Genomic DNA, 16774 nt, shown 5'->3' with positions numbered 1-16774 from the left:
TAAGGACAACTGCAGATGACCCGTAGATTGCTAGGAAGGCTCAAAGGAAAGCAATTGGTAATATTTGGTTTGGGCATATGAATAACAATTTGGAAGAGCTGTTCTTTGAGTTGAGGGGTGAAGAAAATCATGGCTAAAGGTCTCAGTTCTGCCCTTGTTCTGCCAAGTCCAAATCCCAAGTCTGGGACTTAATTATTTTATGCTATTTAATTGATGTATCTTCAGATGTGGGCTCATCTCTAGAGTCTGGGTACCTTGAATAATACAGGGACATAGTAGGTTATTCTTGTTGGGACAGATCACTTTCCTCAGGTAACTGTAATAGATAGCAAACATGACCAAAATTGTTTGTAGCATCTCCCATCAAGAAGTGGAACCTGAGACTTCCCTGGCTGTCCAGTGGCTAAGACTCTGTGTTCAATCCTTGGTCAGGGAACTAGATCCCACACACCACAACTAATACCTGTAGCATCCCCCAAAATAAAAAAAGCAAATATTATAAAAGAAGCAAAATCTGTTCCCTTACCCCTTGAATCTGGGTTGGTTTTCCATTGACTTGGATTAGCAATGTGATAAAAACGGCAGTGTACCGGTTTCACGCCTGGTCTTCAAGAGGTCTTACATTTCCACTTATGGTTCTTTCTTTGTGTTTTGTTTTGCTAACATTTGTATTTATTTTTTAATAGGATTACAGAGCTGGAAAGGGCCTTGGGGATCTCGTCCTCACTTTTTAAAAAAAATTTTATCCTGGAGTATAGTTGATTTACAACGTGGTGTTTGTGTCAGCTGTCCTGCCACTTGATTCAATTATACATAGAGATGCTGCTGCTAAGTCGCTTCAGCCGTGTCCAACTCTGTGCGACCCCATAGACGGCAGCCCACCAGGCTCCCCCGTCCCTGGGATTCTCCAGGCAAGAACACTGGAGTGGGTTGCCATTTCCTTCTCCAATGCAGGAAAGTGGAAAGTGAAAGTGAAGTCGCTCAGTCGTGTCCGACCCTCAGAGATCCCATGGACTGCAGTCTTCCAGGCTCCTCCATCCATGGGATTTTCCAGGCAAGGGTATTGGAGTGGGGTGCCATTGCCTTCTCTGATACATAGAGATATATCTGTTCTTTTTTTTTTTTTTACTCTTTTCCCATATAGTTTATTACAGTGTTGAGTAGAAGTCCCTGTGCAATACAGTAGATCCTTGACTCTATTTTTATATAAAAATATGGAACACTTTCCAAATTTGCATGTCATCCTTGTGCAGGAGTCATGCTAATTTTCCCGTATGGTTCCAACTTTAGTATATATGCTGCCAAAGTAAGCACTCGTCCTCATTCTTTTCAACTTGTGAGAATCTTCTAAATTATAACCAATGCTCTTATGACAATTTCACATACACACTTCCCAGCCATAATTTGGTGCAGGCTCTTTTAAATTTCTGGAACTGTCCAGCATTCCCTTTCATTGAGGAGAAATTCACTGATTTTTAAAAGATTTATATGTTATTGAGGTACATAAGTTTCATGTGTACAATACTATATTTCTACCTCCATATATCTTAGTTTGCTCATCACCAAAAATTTAGTTTCCATACATGACCATACAGTTGATACCCTTTACTTATTTGCCCTACCTCACTCCCCCTCCTCATCTGGTAACCACCATTCTATTCTCTGTATCTATATGTCTGTTTTGGTTTTTATTGTTCATTAATTTCCTTCTTTTTTTATATTCCACACATGCATGAAGTCATATGGTATTTGTCTTTTTCTGACTCATTTCACTTAGCAAGGTGACCTCAAGATGCATCCATGTTGTCACAAATGACAAGGTTCATCTTTTTTTGGTGGCTGTCTACTCACTGTTGATGGAGCCACATGAACAAGCCTGCTGGAGGATGAGGCTGGGTAGAGAGGGAACTCAGTCACTCAGTTGACCCAGCCCAAACCCAAACATGTCAGCCTCACAAGTCAAGCCTGGCTGCTGTCAGAAATTTCCAAAGATTTCCCACCCTTGTTCATGAGTACTGACTGCATTTAAAAGCTATTGTGTATTCTCTGAAGTGTTCTAGCTGTGTGTGAGACACAAAGTTGATGGGCTTAAGTGAGCAGTTCTCATTAAGACTGTGAGGCAATCTCATTCACCATTGCAACAAAAAGAATAAAATACCTAGGGATAAACCTACCTAAAGAGACAAAAGGCCTGTATGCAGTAAACTATAAGACACTGATGAAAGAAATCGAAGCTGACACAGATGGAGAGATATAACACTGCAAAAATGACTATACTACCCAAAGTAATCCACCAATTCAGTGCAATCTCTATTAAACTGCCAATGACATTTATCATAGAACTAGAACAAAAAATTTCGCAATTTGGTAAGGAAACATAAAAGACCCCAAATAGCCAAAGCGATCTTGAGAAAGAAGAGTGGAGCTGGAGGAATAAACCTTCCTGACTTCAGACTATACTACAAAGCTACAGTCATTAAGACAGTATGGTACTGGCACAAATACAGACACATAGATCAATGGAGCAAGACAGAAAGCCCAGAGTAAACCCATGCACCTTATTTTTGACAAAGGAGGCGTGAATATACAATGGAGAAAAGACAAGCTCTTCAATAAATGGTGCCAGGAAAACTGGACAGCTACATGTAGAAGAATGAAACTAGAACACTTTCTAATGCTTTACACAAAAAATAAACTCAAAATGGATTGAAGATTTAAATGTAAGGCCAGAAACTATTAAAGCTCTTAGAAGAAAACATAGGCAGTACTCTTTGACATCCATCACAGCAAGATCCTCTTTGACCCACCTCCTAGAGTAATGGAAGTAAAAACAAAAGTAAACAAATGAGACTTAATTAAACTTAAAAGATTTTGCACAGCAAAGGAAACAATAAAGAATATTAAAAGACAACCCTCAGAATGGGAGAGAATAATTGCAAATGAAACAACTGACAAAGGATTAATCTCCAAAATATACAAGCAACTCATGAAGCTCAATACCAGAAAAACAGACAACCAAATCAAAAAATGGGTGGAAGACCTAAACAGACATTTATCCAAAGAAGACATACAGATGGCTAATAATACAGATGGCTCAATATCACTCATTGTTAGAGAAATGCAAATAAAAACTACAATGAGGTATCACCTCACATAGGTCAGAATGGCCATCATCAAAAATTCTATAAACAATAAATGCTGGAGAGGATATAGAGAAAAGGGAATCCTCTTGCACTGTTGGGAATGTAAATTGATACAGCCACTATGGAGAACAGTATGGAGATTCCTTAAAAAACTAGGTGTAGAAATACCATATGACCCAACAATCCTACTGCTACTGGGGATATATCCTGAGAAAACCATTGAATGTACCCCAAAAATGTTCATTGCAGCACTTTTTACAATAGCTAGGACATGGAAGCAACCTAGATGTCCATCAACAGATGAATGGATACAGAAATTTTGGTACATATATACAATGGAATATTACTCAGCTAAAAAAAAGAATGCATATGAGTCAGTCCTAATGAGGTGGATGAACCTAGAGCCTATCGAACAGAGTGAAGTAAGTCATAAGAAGAAAGACAAATATTATATACTAATGCATGTGTATGGAATCTAGAAAGATGGTGCTGATGAACCTATTTGTGGGGCAAGAATAGAGGCACAGACATAGAGAACAGATTTGTGGACACAGTAGGGGAAGGAGAGGGTGGGATGGAGAGAGCAGCATGGAAACATATACATTACCATGTGTAAAAAGGCCAGTGGGAATTTGCTGTGTGACACAGGGAGCTCAAGCCAGGGCTCTGTGTCAACCTAGAGGGGTGGGATGGGTGGGAGATGGGAGGGAGGTTCAAGAGGAAGGGGATATATGTATACCTGTGGCTGATTCATGTTGATGTATGGCAGAAACCAGCATAATAGTGTAAAGCAATTATTCTCCAATATTAAATTTTAAAAAAATCATAAAAAGAGATATGTGAGGCATGTGAAAGCTATTTCTTGACTTCAAACGGAAGTCAGAAAATCTGGTTACAGTACTGATGAACTACAGGGATTCAAGTAAGACATTTGGCCCAAAGGGTTTTGGTTCCCTCATCATGAAATGAGGGAGCAGAATTGGGTCTCCTGAGTTCTAGACTTCCTGCATGCTGAGTCACTCTCCAGGACCTCTGGGCACTAGGATTAGCAGCAATTCTCTGCTATAAGACAAAATGATTTCCATCTTCAAGCTTATAATATTTTACTTAGCTTTATGCTAGTTACTCATATACCAGTGATCCAGTAGTATTTAGAAAATAGAGTATTCAGATATGGAAAAAAATAATATTCTCATAATTCAGCTGTAAATTATGTGAACACTGTTAACAGTCCATCCTTATTTCTAATCACCTGCCAAGCTGGAGCCATAATAGACTTGGGTTCAATACCCTGGATGGGAAGATCCCCTGGAGGAGGGCATGGCAACCCACTCGTATTCCTGCCTGGAGAATCCCACGGACAGAACAGCCTGGTCAGCTATGGTCCAAACGGTTGCAAAGAGTTGGACATGACTAAAGCGACTTAGCACAGCACAGCACACATGTATTAAATATAAATTTGTAAAGTACATATCCCCCTGCCAATTGGTTTTTCAGTATTCTAGCACAAGGATAGAGATTAAAGGGCTGCACCGTGTTCCAGAGACAGACACCGTGTCTATGGCGCCGCAACCAAGTTATGCTGATTTTTACTCTTATCAACAATGTGACAAACAAGGCTGAATTCCCCAAATCTGGGGAATAAATATTTGAAAAGCAGAGGATCAGGCAGAGCTTTGGTGAAGATCTAGTGCAAATAGTGAAAAGTAAATCTATATTTTGATATGTGTCATTGTGACATCACTTATTAGCCACGGTTTCCTAAATTTGTGTCTGAAGTGCAACACTGAAAAATTCTACAGACGATGAAACTGTGTAGACTCCCTGCTGAATCTGATTAAAGCGAGGGTCTCCAGGGCAATCTTCAGATGCACAGCTAGGAAAAGCTTGCAAAGATAGCATTTCTTTAGTATACTTGTTTATTGACCTAATTAGAAAAGTGTCAGAGAACAAACCACTTTTAAAACCTTGTCCCCATTAGCTATAGATGATGAGAGGTCCCCAGACTCAAAAACACATTCTGAGATCAATGAAATGAGCATCCAGAGAAATAACCTCCTGCTTCATTTCCAGACAGGCAGCAGGATTTCATTTTAGTCACAAAGAAGATTTAGAAGCCTGGCAGAAACGATGGAAGTGGGAACTGCCCCTGAGGACAATCCGGAAAATCTGAACATCTACACACTGAGTGGCACATCGCTCCACAGATGGTCACAAGTGGCCTCCCGTCACACCCTGCAGACCTTTACCTTCGAATAATTTTTCTTCATGCCGAAGAAATTTTGTGTACCTCACATATATCTGGCCAGGTACATTTTTCAATACTTCAAGTCAAATCTACCTTACAATACACACACTCATGTCTTCTCTGTCTCTCTTACTAGAGTGTGAGGCCACTGACTCCATCTGGCACACAGGAGTGATAAGAATTGTTACTATGTGCCCGACATCAAGCTGAACGGGTTGCATATACGGCAGGTTAATTAGAATACTTTCTTCCTTCTGGAGTTTCTGTCCTTTGTTGGTTATCTGTGGGCAGGCAGCATTTGTGTTTCTCTGTCACAGGGATCTTCACAGGACAGGAAGCAGATGTTGTAGGTATCATTGGTTCTCCCTACTGATTAGGACTGGAGAGCTTATGCTTGGTATTCTGGATAGTGAGGGAAGAGACTGGCGGGTGGAAAAAGAGGGCAGGCAGTTAGATTGCCCTTCCCCAGCTCAAACCATTACAGATAAGTTAGAGGGCCAAGTACCCAGAATGTGGGATATTTCATTTTTAAACCACAAAAGCCTCTGGCAAACTTGGATGGCTGGTCACCCTAGATGAGATGACAGTCCCTCAGAGAAGGCAAAGCCTTCAGTTGGAGAGCTTGTGACATTCACCTGGAGACAGAGGAAGATTCCACATACAGGTGCTCCCACATGTGCCAAAGAATCTTTTGCTCTAAGTGCAATCCAGAGATGACAAGGAAAGGCCTCTGGACTCAAAATTTCACTCTGTGGAGACACATTCACCTCCCTTCATTCCAGTGTCTGGGACCCCTGCGTTTTCTTATTTCATCAATTTCTCTGTCCCTGCTGCCTAGGAACTGCCCTGAGTCATTGATGTGTATGTAGTATAAACCTCATTAAGTTGCAAGCTTCTTGAGGAAGTCTTGAACGCACCCTTGCTTTCTCTCTTCCTTTCACATAAACTCTCAAGGGTAGCGATTGACAGCTACCCAGCAGCATCGTCATTATCTGGGAAAGCATCCCAGCACTCCTGTCTCCAAGGAGCATGCCCTGGGTTCTTCACTCTGAAAAAAAAAAAAAAAAAAAGCTGTTTTTGCAGCTTTTTCCAGAGTGTGGAGTAAATTTTATTTTGTCTCCCTCAGTCTTTCAAGTGTCTTGTTAGCCATCTTTGTATCACTAGTTCATCATGCAGTATTAGCCACAGGAGCTCAATAAATATTTGGTGACGTGAAGACATCAGAGAGGGCTGGTTTCTCCTGAGCTCCCTGTTGTCACAGATTCTAGGATGTCTTCAGGCCCAGACTCCTTGTCATCTCTGGATGGCTGAAAAGAGACTGGAAAGTAAAGTGAAAATAAACTTTCACACCTTAAGAGTGAAAGTCAATTGAATGGAGAGCTTTCATCTGGATAGCAGTCCACCCTCTTCTCTGGAGGTGTGTACTTCTCTGGAGCGAAGACGGTAGGAGATGAGACTGGCTTGATTACTTCTGTCAACAGTACAATTTGGGCCATCATGCTAGTTCAGTTCAGTTCAGTTGCTCAGTTGTGTCAACTCTTTGCGACCCCATGAATTGCAACATGCCAGTCCTCCCTGTCCATCACCAACTCCTGGAGTTCACTCAGACTCACGTCAATCGAGTCAGTGATACCATCCAGCCATCTCATCCTCTGTCGTCCCCTTCTCCTCCTGCCCCCAATCCCTCCCAGCATCAGGGTCTTTTCCAATGATTCAACTCTTCGCATGAGGTGGCCAAAGGACTGGAGTTTCAGCGTTAGCATCAGTCCTTCCAAAGAAATCCCAGGGCTGATCTCCTTCAGAATGGACTGGTTGGATCTCCCTGCAGTCCAAGGGACTCTCAAGAGTCTTCTCCAACACCACAGTTCAAAAGCATCAATTCTTTGGCGCTCAGCCTTCTTCAGAGTCCAACTCTCACATCCATACATGACCACAGGAAAAACCAAAGCCTTGACTAGACAGACCTTTGTTGGCAAAGTAATGTCTCTGCTTTTGAATATGCTATCTAGGTTGGTCATAACTTTTCTTTCAAGGAGTAAGTGTCTTTTAATTTCATGGCTGCAGTCACCATCTGCAGCGATTTTGGAGCCCCCCAAAATAAAGTCTGACACTGTTTCCACTGTTTCCCCATTTATTTCCCATGAAGTGATGGGACCAGATGCCATGATCTTTGTCTTCTGAATGTTGAATTTTAAGCCAACTTTTTCACTCTCCTCTTTCACTTTCATCAAGAGGCTCTTTAGTTCCTCTTCATTTTCTGCCATAAGGGTGGTGTCATCTGCATATCTGAGGTTATTGATATTTCTCCCGGCAATCTTAATTCCAGCTTGTGCTTCCTCCAGCCCAGCGTTTCTCACGATGTATTCTGCATAGAAGTTAAATAAGCAGGGTGACAATATACAGCCTTGACGTACTCCTTTTCCTATTTGGAACCAGTCTGTTGTTCCATGTCCAGTTCCAACTGTTGCTTCCTGACCTGCATACAAATTTCTCAAAAGGCAGGTCAGGTGGTCTGGTATTCCCATTTCTTGAAGAATTTTCCACAGTTTATTGTGATCCACACAGTCAAAGGCTTTGGCATAGTCAATAAAGCAGAAGTAGATGTTTTTCTGGAACTCTCTTGCTTTTTCAATGATCCGGCAGATGTTGGCAATTTGGTCTCTGGTCATCATGCTAAGGACTCTTCAAATTTTGCTCCAAAATTCAGACAAGATCAGTTGCCTTCAAATTTGGTTTCCAAGAGGGTGGTTCCAGGTCTCACTCCCTTGATTCAATCAGAACAACTCTATTTTTTTCTTGTTGTTATGTTTTACAGACTTAAATCAGTTTTACTGATGTTCCAAGAAAGATGTTCAAAATCTACTCTAAAGATGAAAGCCTCCACGCTGGGCCATGACTGTGTCCTCCCTGCGAGTGGAAGTAGCTTCTGGTTACGATCTGTGCCAGCATGGAACCTGTCCTGGGGAAGCCCCATAGCCCCCATCCCAGGAGTGCAAGGGAGGTCTGGGCATGTGGAGCTCTGGGAGAAGTCAGATGAATGGAAAGACAAAGGATTGGCACAAATTCCTTAAAAACACTGGCCATGCATCTCAAAATGTCTAATTAAGCAGAGCAGCGCTGTCCTCAGTCAGACAAAGGAACTCTTCATAAACAAGGCTGCCACTTGTAAATGCATTTCCTCCTCACGAATTACCAGTGAGATAGGCTTCCCATAGAGCAGCTCTTGGGATCTAATTGGGCCCAACGTTTGCGTCAGCACAGCTCTCCTTCTAATAACATTACAGTTGTTTGAATATGGGCTGAGACTCACTCAACTGAATCCTGTAACAACTCCCTACAAATGTTACTAGCACTGCAGCCCTTTCTTCCCTTTCCCGAAATTCCCTCTCAAACTCAAACAGATCAACAGTGCACGTGTGTAATAATTCAGGGATAAGAAAGCAAAAATATGTAATCAAATGCCCTTATGAACACCTTCCTGTTAGTGCCCTGGCAGGTGAGCTGCTCCTGCCTCCGACTGCCCGTGGCTGTGGAGAAGTTCATGGAAGCCTGCCTTTGGAAGCATCACCTCTGTGGGCCTGAAGCCCAGGATCCTGTGTGGGGCTCTGGGCCACTGTTGGTTTGCAGGACCAGCATTGGGAAGAAGAGCTGGACAGAAAGCAGGTGGAGGGCTAGGAGAAACAGGCCCCATCAGGTCCTCTGCACTGTGTGATGACCACATGTGACAACTTCAACCTTCTCATAGTGGTATCCTTAGCTCTGGACAATTACATGTGTGTGTCAGGAGGTCAGGGGAGAAATCTGCACTTAAAAATAGATGACTGGCTCAGATCTTGAACTCCTTATTGCCAAATTCAGACTTAAATTGAAGAAAGTAGGGAAAACCACTAGACCATTCGGATATGACCTAAATCAAATCCCTTATAGATTATACAGTGGAAGTGAGAAATAGATTTAAGGGACTAGATCTGAAAGACAGAGTGCCTGAAGAACTATGGACAGAGGTTCGTGACATTATACAGGAGACAGGGATCAAGACCATCCTCAGGAAAAGAAATGCAAAAAAGCAAAATGGTTATCTGAGGAGGCCTTACAAATAGCTGTGAAAAGAAGAGAAGCAAAAAGCAAAGGAGAAAAGGAAAGATATACCCATTTGAAGGCAGAGTTCCTAAGAATGGCAAGGAGAGATAAGAAAGCCTTCCTCAGTGATCAGTGCAAAGAAATAGAGGAAAATAATAGAATGGGAAAGACTAGAGATCTCTTCAAGAAAATTAGAGATACCAAGGGAACATTTCATGCAAAGATGGGCTCAATAAAGGGCAGAAATGGTATGGACTTAACAGAAGCAGAAGATATTAAGAAGAGGTGGCAAGAATACACAGAAGAACTGTACAAAAAAGATCTTCATGACCCAGATAATCACAATGGTATGATCATTCACCTAGAGCCAGACATCCTGGAATGTGAAGTCAAGTGGGCCTTAGGAAGCATCACTACAAACAAAGCTGGTGGAGGTGATAGAATTCCAGGTGAGCAATGAGCGGCTGAATTGAACTGAACTGAAATCCTAAAAGATGATGCTGTGAAAGTGCTGCACTCAATATGCCAGCAAATTTGGAAAACTCAGCAGTGGCCACAGGACTGGAAAAGGTCAGTTTTCATTCCAATCCCTAAGAAAGGCAATGCCAAAGAATGCTCAAACTACTGCACAATTGCACTCATCTCACACACTAGCAAAGTAATGCTCAAAACTCTCTAAGCCAGGCTTCAGCAATATGTGAACTGTGAACTTCCAGATGTTCAAGCTGGATTTAGAAAAGGGAGAGGAAACAAATTGCCAACACCCACTGGATCACCAAAAAAGCAAGAGATTTCCAGAAAAACATCTATTTCTGCTTTATTGACTATGCCAAAGCCTTTGACTATGGATCACAATAAACTGTGGAAAATTCTTTCAAGAGATGGGAATACCAGACCACCTGACCTGCCTCTTGATAAATCTGCATGCAGGTCAGGAAGCAACAGTTAGAACTGGACATTAAGCAACAGACTGGTTTCAAATAGGAAAAGGAGTACGTCAAGGCTGTATATTGTCACCCTGCTTATTTAACTTATATGCATAGTACATCATTAGAAACGCTGGGCTGGAGGAAGCACAAGCTGGAATTAAGATTGCCGGGAGAAATATCAATAACCTCAGATATGCCGACGACACCACCCTTATGGCAGAAAGTGAAGAACTAGAGATCCTCTTGATGAAAGTGAAAGAAGAGAGTGAAAAAGTTGGCTTAAAGCTCAACATTCAGAAAACGAAGATCATGGCATCTGGTCCCATCACTTCATGGGAAATAGATGGGGAAACAGTGGAAACGGTGGGTGACTATTTTTTGGGGCTCCAAAATCACTGCAGATGGTGACTGTAGCCATTAAATTAAAAGACGCTTACTCCTTGGAAGGTTATGACCAACCTAGATAGCATATTGAAAAGCAGAGACATTACTTTGCCAACAAAAGTCTGTCTAGTCAAGGCTATGGTTTTTCCAGTGGTCATGTATGGATGTGAGGGTTGGACTGTGAAGAAAGCTGAGCACCTAAGAATTGATGCTTTTGAACTGTGGTGTTGGAGAAGACTCTTGAGAGTCCCTTGGACTGCGAGGAGATCCAACTAGTCCATCCTAAAGGAGACCAGTCCTGAGTGTTCATTGGAAAGACTGATGCTGAAGCTGAAACTCCAATACTTTGGCCACCTGATGCGAAGAGCTGACTCCTTGGAAAAGACCCTGATGCTGGGAAAGATTGAGGGCAGGAGGAGAAGGGGACGACAGAGGATGAGATGGCTGGATGGCATCACTGACTCAATGGACATGAGTTTGGGTAAACTCTGGGAGTTGGTGATGGACAGGGAGGCCTGGTGTGCTGCAGTCCATGCAGTCACAAAGAGTTGGACACAACTGAGTGACTGAACTGAACTGAAATGTGAGTCAGCACAAACTGATAAAATATGGAATGTGAAAGGGAGAGAAAGAAAAGTTGAGGAAGGGGCAGAGGAGATGGAGTGTCTCAACAGGTGAGTGCAACCATTTCCAGTGACACCCCAACACCAAGAAGAGAGGTTCAGGGAGGACCTGCCATAGCAGAGTCACGTGTAGAGGGCCTGAGTGAGGCTAGGACCAGCCAGGCTCAGCGCTGCCTGAAAGCCAACTGACCGCTCCAGAGTCCTCAGCACCTTCCTTCCAGGACCCAATATGCAGCAGAACCTTGCTAAGAAAAGGCAGCAGTGTGCAATGTTTGGGTTCAGATCCACTGAATTTCATTATAAATATCTAATTCTGATTAAAAAAATTTGAAAAGTGTCCTGATCTTTTCCTATTTACTAAATTAGTCCATAGCTGTTTATCCTGAAACTCCCATGTAAGAAATCTCTGAACCACATTTCTGAGTTCAGCTAAATTAAACACACACACATAAATACACACACACCCACACACACTCTGATATGAGGATACATGTACACATATACAAATATAAAGAATGTAATTTTTTTCTAGCCATAATATTCATCATTCCTTCACCATGCCATTAAGATCATTTGGTTCTAAAATAAGAAAACCCTAAGTATCTATTTGAATGGTTTTCATAGACTTTGAAAATCTTCTCTGCGGTGTGTTTTAAAACGTGCTCAATCACGTATGCTTCCACAAGTTACGTCTTTTCCTGCTTGATTCCGAGCTGAACATTTGTGCTCCTAGGTACGTTCTTCCATAATTATAAAACAATCAGAATCAGGCTCTGCAATCTAGTTTAGCTAGACTTTTTAAAAAACTTGTAAATAAAGAACATCTTAAAATAAAAACCAAGCATGATGTTTCTTCTGCTACGAACTGCCCTTTTGAGCTTTGTATAAAGAAGTGCTAGAGATCTGTGCCTAAACCTCTAGAGAAGAGTTGTTGTTCAGTCGCTGAGTCGTGCTTGACTCTTGGTGACCCCATGGACCACAGCATGCCAGGCTTCCCTGTTCTTTGCCATCTCCTAGAGTTTGCTCAAACTCACGTCCATTGAGTTGGTGATGCCATCTGACCATCTCATCCTCTGCTGAGAATGGTTAATGAATTCAGAACCACACCCTTAGCAGTTTTTTGCTCTCCTTTCTGCTGTCACCTGAGGCAGGACCCCTCTGTCTCACTGATGTCCAGGAGGTGTCCCCTAGTGTATTCATTATACCTGGCATAGTCCCAGGAAGCTGATGGATTCTTTACACATGTTGTTCTCCTACATATTGTGACTTTACTTATTTCATGCATTTGATTTGTTGGTCTATAGATCCTGCCTATTTTAATAAGGAGAGAACTAGAGTAAAATTATTACTTTTTTCTTTATAGAATTTTATTAGGAAAAGTTAAGTAAAAAATACCTATAAACTATTCTTCAGGATTCAAAAATCTTTTTGTTACATTTTTGCATATTTAAAAATACAAGGCATAAAAACATGACTAATAAAATGAAAATCCTCTCTGTACCCCCTTGGATTCCATATACGATTTGCCTGTTATATACCAAATTCCCCTAATGAATTATTTTGTTTCTGGATTATTCATTTAGACTTACTGCTTCAGATTCTTCTAACTATTCCTCCACTGGTGATGTAATTACTGGTGATATTTTAATTACTATATGTTTATTTTAAGCTTTGATATTTTTGCTTTTTGCTACATTTTTTAACCTTGAATTGCCATTTCTAGACAATGTTGTCTTGTTACTTAGAATAGTGATATTGATTACATGGATGAATCTGGGGAGAATTTATCTCTTTAACATATTGAGTCATTTCATTCATGAGCACAGCTTACCTTTCTCTTTATTTGTGTATCTTCATTTGTCCTTTATCTCCTACCATAACACTAGGTGATTTTTCCAATAAGGTCAGATTTATCTTTTATTAGATATGTTCCCAAGTACCTTATGCTTCTTGCTCTTATTGTGAATGGGAACTTAAAAAAAATTTACCTTTGGCTACTATTGAGTGAAAAGAATGCTGTTATCTTCTGTATCATCTTGTACTCAGAAACTCACTTACTGGTTCTTACACTCCGTGTAGACAAACACAACACCTGAACATACGTGTTCTGCCTTTTTATTTCTAATTCTTGTTCCTCCCACTCCCCTGCCTACTGGCTCTGTCTTACTGAATTGAGGGGTGCCCTTTCAAATTGTGCATTTTCTGGTCTTGAAGTCAGATGTCTCCCATGTGGGCGTCTGTGATGTCTGTTGCTCAGGTAGTTTCTCATGTCTGTCTGTGAGCTCATTTCTAACAAGAGTCCTCTTCTGTGTGGGTTTTGTGTGGGTTTTCGCTTGTGCAGATATTCCTATTGGAATGACAGAGTTACCTTCTGAGTCATATCTCTTCAGGCCTCCTTCATAGTTCACAGGTTCTGGACAACATTTTGCATCAGGTCACTTTGTGTTTTCACATCACAGAGGTTTTGGAGACTCTGGATCCCCAATATCCTGGAATTTACTCAAGAAACTTTGCTTTCTTGCTGGCTTGCTATGTTTCTACCCAGTCCTAGGGCCCTCAGCAGCCCCTGGGTCCTATCTTTGGGCTGATCATGTGACCTTTCATAGACAGGAACACACCGCATGACTCCCAATTTTTTTCTCATTGAAGTACAACTGATTTACAATGTGTTATTTCAGGTATACAGCAAAGTGTTCAGTGTGTGTTTATGTGTTCTTTTTTCTCCAGTTCTTTTCCATTATAGGTTATTACAAGATATTGATTATAGTTCCCTGTGTTATACAGTAAATCCTTGTTGTTTATCTATTTCATATATAGTAGTGTGAATACTATATAAAGTAGTTAAACAACAAGGATCCCAGATTTATTTTTGTAGGGAGCTCACAGAGGAATTGAGCTCTTGACTATCATAACCCAAATGCATCCTTTAGGATAATTATTTTTTAAATGAAAGCAGCCTCTACAGTTTGTAACTGGTTTGGTTACTCTGACAGACCACGTGATTTTAGTTTCACTCACAAGTGAAAGATTTTCTCTCTAACTTTCCGGCACTAGAAAAAGGTCTTTTCTTAATTTTGAGCAGGGCTTAATATATTTCACGAGCATGTGTGTGTGTGTGTGTGTATACTGTTTTGAAGACAGAGTCTCATCAAACATCAGTTTCTTTCAGAAAATAATCTAGTGCCAGGGAAAAGACTGCAATAGCAGAGACAAAAGGTACTTCATAAGAGCACTGTAATCTTTGCTCCTTGGAGGTGGGGCAGGAAGAGAAAAAGACCAGGATATTTAAAGACTTAATGCATAATTTATGTGCAGGGCTATTTTTGCAGGCTGTTGTAATAGCAAAGGAGATGAGAAGGCATCAGCAAAAATCAAACACTAGTGGAGCTTTGATTAATCTCAAAATACGTCTTCAAGAAAGAAGCCCCAGGAATTCCATAGTTCCTCCCTCAACAATTATGGGAAGGTGTATCTATTTAAAAGCCTCAAATAACTGTGAAGAAAGAAAAACAGGCAAAACCCCATTAGTTCTTCGGATGAAGTCACTGTAAACGTCAGTGATATCTCTGGCATTGGTAATCTGCAGGGTAGAGATGGGGCATCTTGAAGCAGAAAACTGGAGCTCTTTAACCCCAAAGCTAAAGTTTGACGAGTGCTAGGCATTTATCATGCTGCTGCTGCTGCTAAGTTGCTTCAGTCGTGTCTGACTCTGTGCGACCCCATAGACGGCAGCCCACCAGGCTCCCCCGTCCCTGGGATTCTCCAGGCAAGAACACTAGAGTGGGTTGCCATTTCCTTCTCCAATGCATGAAAGTGAAAAGTGAAAGTGAAGTCGCTCAGTCGTGTCCGACTCCTAGCGACCCCATGGACTGCAGCCTACAAGGGTCTTCCATCCATGGGATTTTCCAGGCAAGAGTACTGGAGTGGGGTGCCATTGCCTTCTCCGAGGCATTTATGATAGGCAGTGCACAAATCACTTGTTGGTGAGTAATTAAAAAAAGCTTATAAAAATCTTTCAATAAATGAGCTACAACCGTGCTCTCAGCAACACCTATCTGTTGAGTGCCTTCTGGGTCTCCAGCCCCGCTCTAGGTTCTGGGTGTTGGGCAGCCAATGAAATTCCTCTACATTTCCTTCTAGCTGTGGGGGAGAGATGATAAGCAAGTAAATAACTCTATCAATAACATAATTATTGGAAGTGGGAAGTGGGAAGGTGGAGGGTTTCTAGATAAGGAGAGTAATCCCAGCCAAAGCAGACAGAGGAGCTTGCTATGGACAGGAAGAGTCATTTGACCTGAGTCCTGTGTTATGAGAAGTAGGGTGGTGGGGAGAGGAAGAACGAGATGCAGGAGGTAGTAAGGGCACTGGCCCTCAGATCAGAATAAGCCTAGTTCTAGACCCTGAGAGCAGCCCAGTGCAACTGGAGTGTGCAGGAGGCCTGGGCAGATGGCACAGCGTAGCGTGATGGAAGACATGCATCTGCTTGTCTAAACAGGACTTGTATATACAAATCTGGATTTCAAGGGTGAAGCATAGAGATTATTAAATAACTGCAGGAAGGGTGGTGGGTATTTGAAAGGCTTCCTATAGGATTCCTTTAAATAGTAATGTTCCTTACCCACCTAGAGGGAAGGATGTAATTCACTGCTGTTGTTTAGTCACTCAGTTGTGTTCAACTTTTTTGCGACCCCATGGACTGTAGTCTGCCAGGCTCCTCTGCCCATGGAATTTCCCAGGCAAGTATACTGGAGTGGGTTGCCATTTCCTTCTCCTGGAGAACTTCCTGACCCAGGGATCAAACACACGTCTCCTGTGTCTCCTGCATTGGCAGCAGGTTCTTTACCACTGAGCCACTAGGGAAGCCCTAATTCACTGTGCATGTGTCCATCCGACTATAGTTTCTTGTTTTATGTTTTAGGGTATGGTTATTTTCTAGGCTGTGGGCAGCCCATGGGATTGCAAAAGTTGTGTTGGACACAACTTAGCGATTAAACAACAACAACAATGATGTTGAAGCTCAATGAGGTGAAAGGACTCCTCAAGGTTGTAAACCAGGGCTGGTGTACAACCCTGGCAGATGTCAGCCCCCTCATGAAGGAGGGCTATGGGACCGGAGGCAACTTCCCTGCCCCCAGCTCATGGATGGTGAACCATCCCACTGGGCATGATGTCCCAGTCCCTTCATGCTTTGTAAAGGAAGCTGTGCTCATGAAGGCAGAAACACACCAGCAGTGCCCATGACAGTTGCAAGAACCTCACATTTCCAGTGTAAACTGTCCTTTCAACAAAATAATTTCAAAGATGAAAATATGAACAATATAGTTGTCCAAACAAGGAATGTACCGAATGCCAGGCTAAGGACAAGGA

General features: G+C 41.9%; 1 protein-coding gene and 1 non-coding gene across 5 annotated transcripts in view; both read right to left on the bottom strand.

Annotated features, from left to right (window-relative positions):
• The window catches only part of STAC (SH3 and cysteine rich domain), a 353446-nt gene that overhangs the window by 150596 nt on the left and 186076 nt on the right, over nt 1-16774 (bottom strand). The gene's annotated exons all lie outside the window — the stretch shown is intronic.
• Nucleotides 1209-1314, bottom strand: LOC112443547 (U6 spliceosomal RNA). The gene has a single exon (XR_003031959.1). It is a non-coding gene; the product is annotated as a U6 spliceosomal RNA (small nuclear RNA).

Source organism: Bos taurus, chromosome 22 (genome assembly GCF_002263795.3).
Source record: "Bos taurus isolate L1 Dominette 01449 registration number 42190680 breed Hereford chromosome 22, ARS-UCD2.0, whole genome shotgun sequence".
Lineage (NCBI taxonomy): Eukaryota > Metazoa > Chordata > Mammalia > Artiodactyla > Bovidae > Bos > Bos taurus.
The sequence above is the reverse complement of the archived record's forward strand: the minus strand, read 5'-3'. Positions and strand labels throughout refer to the sequence as shown.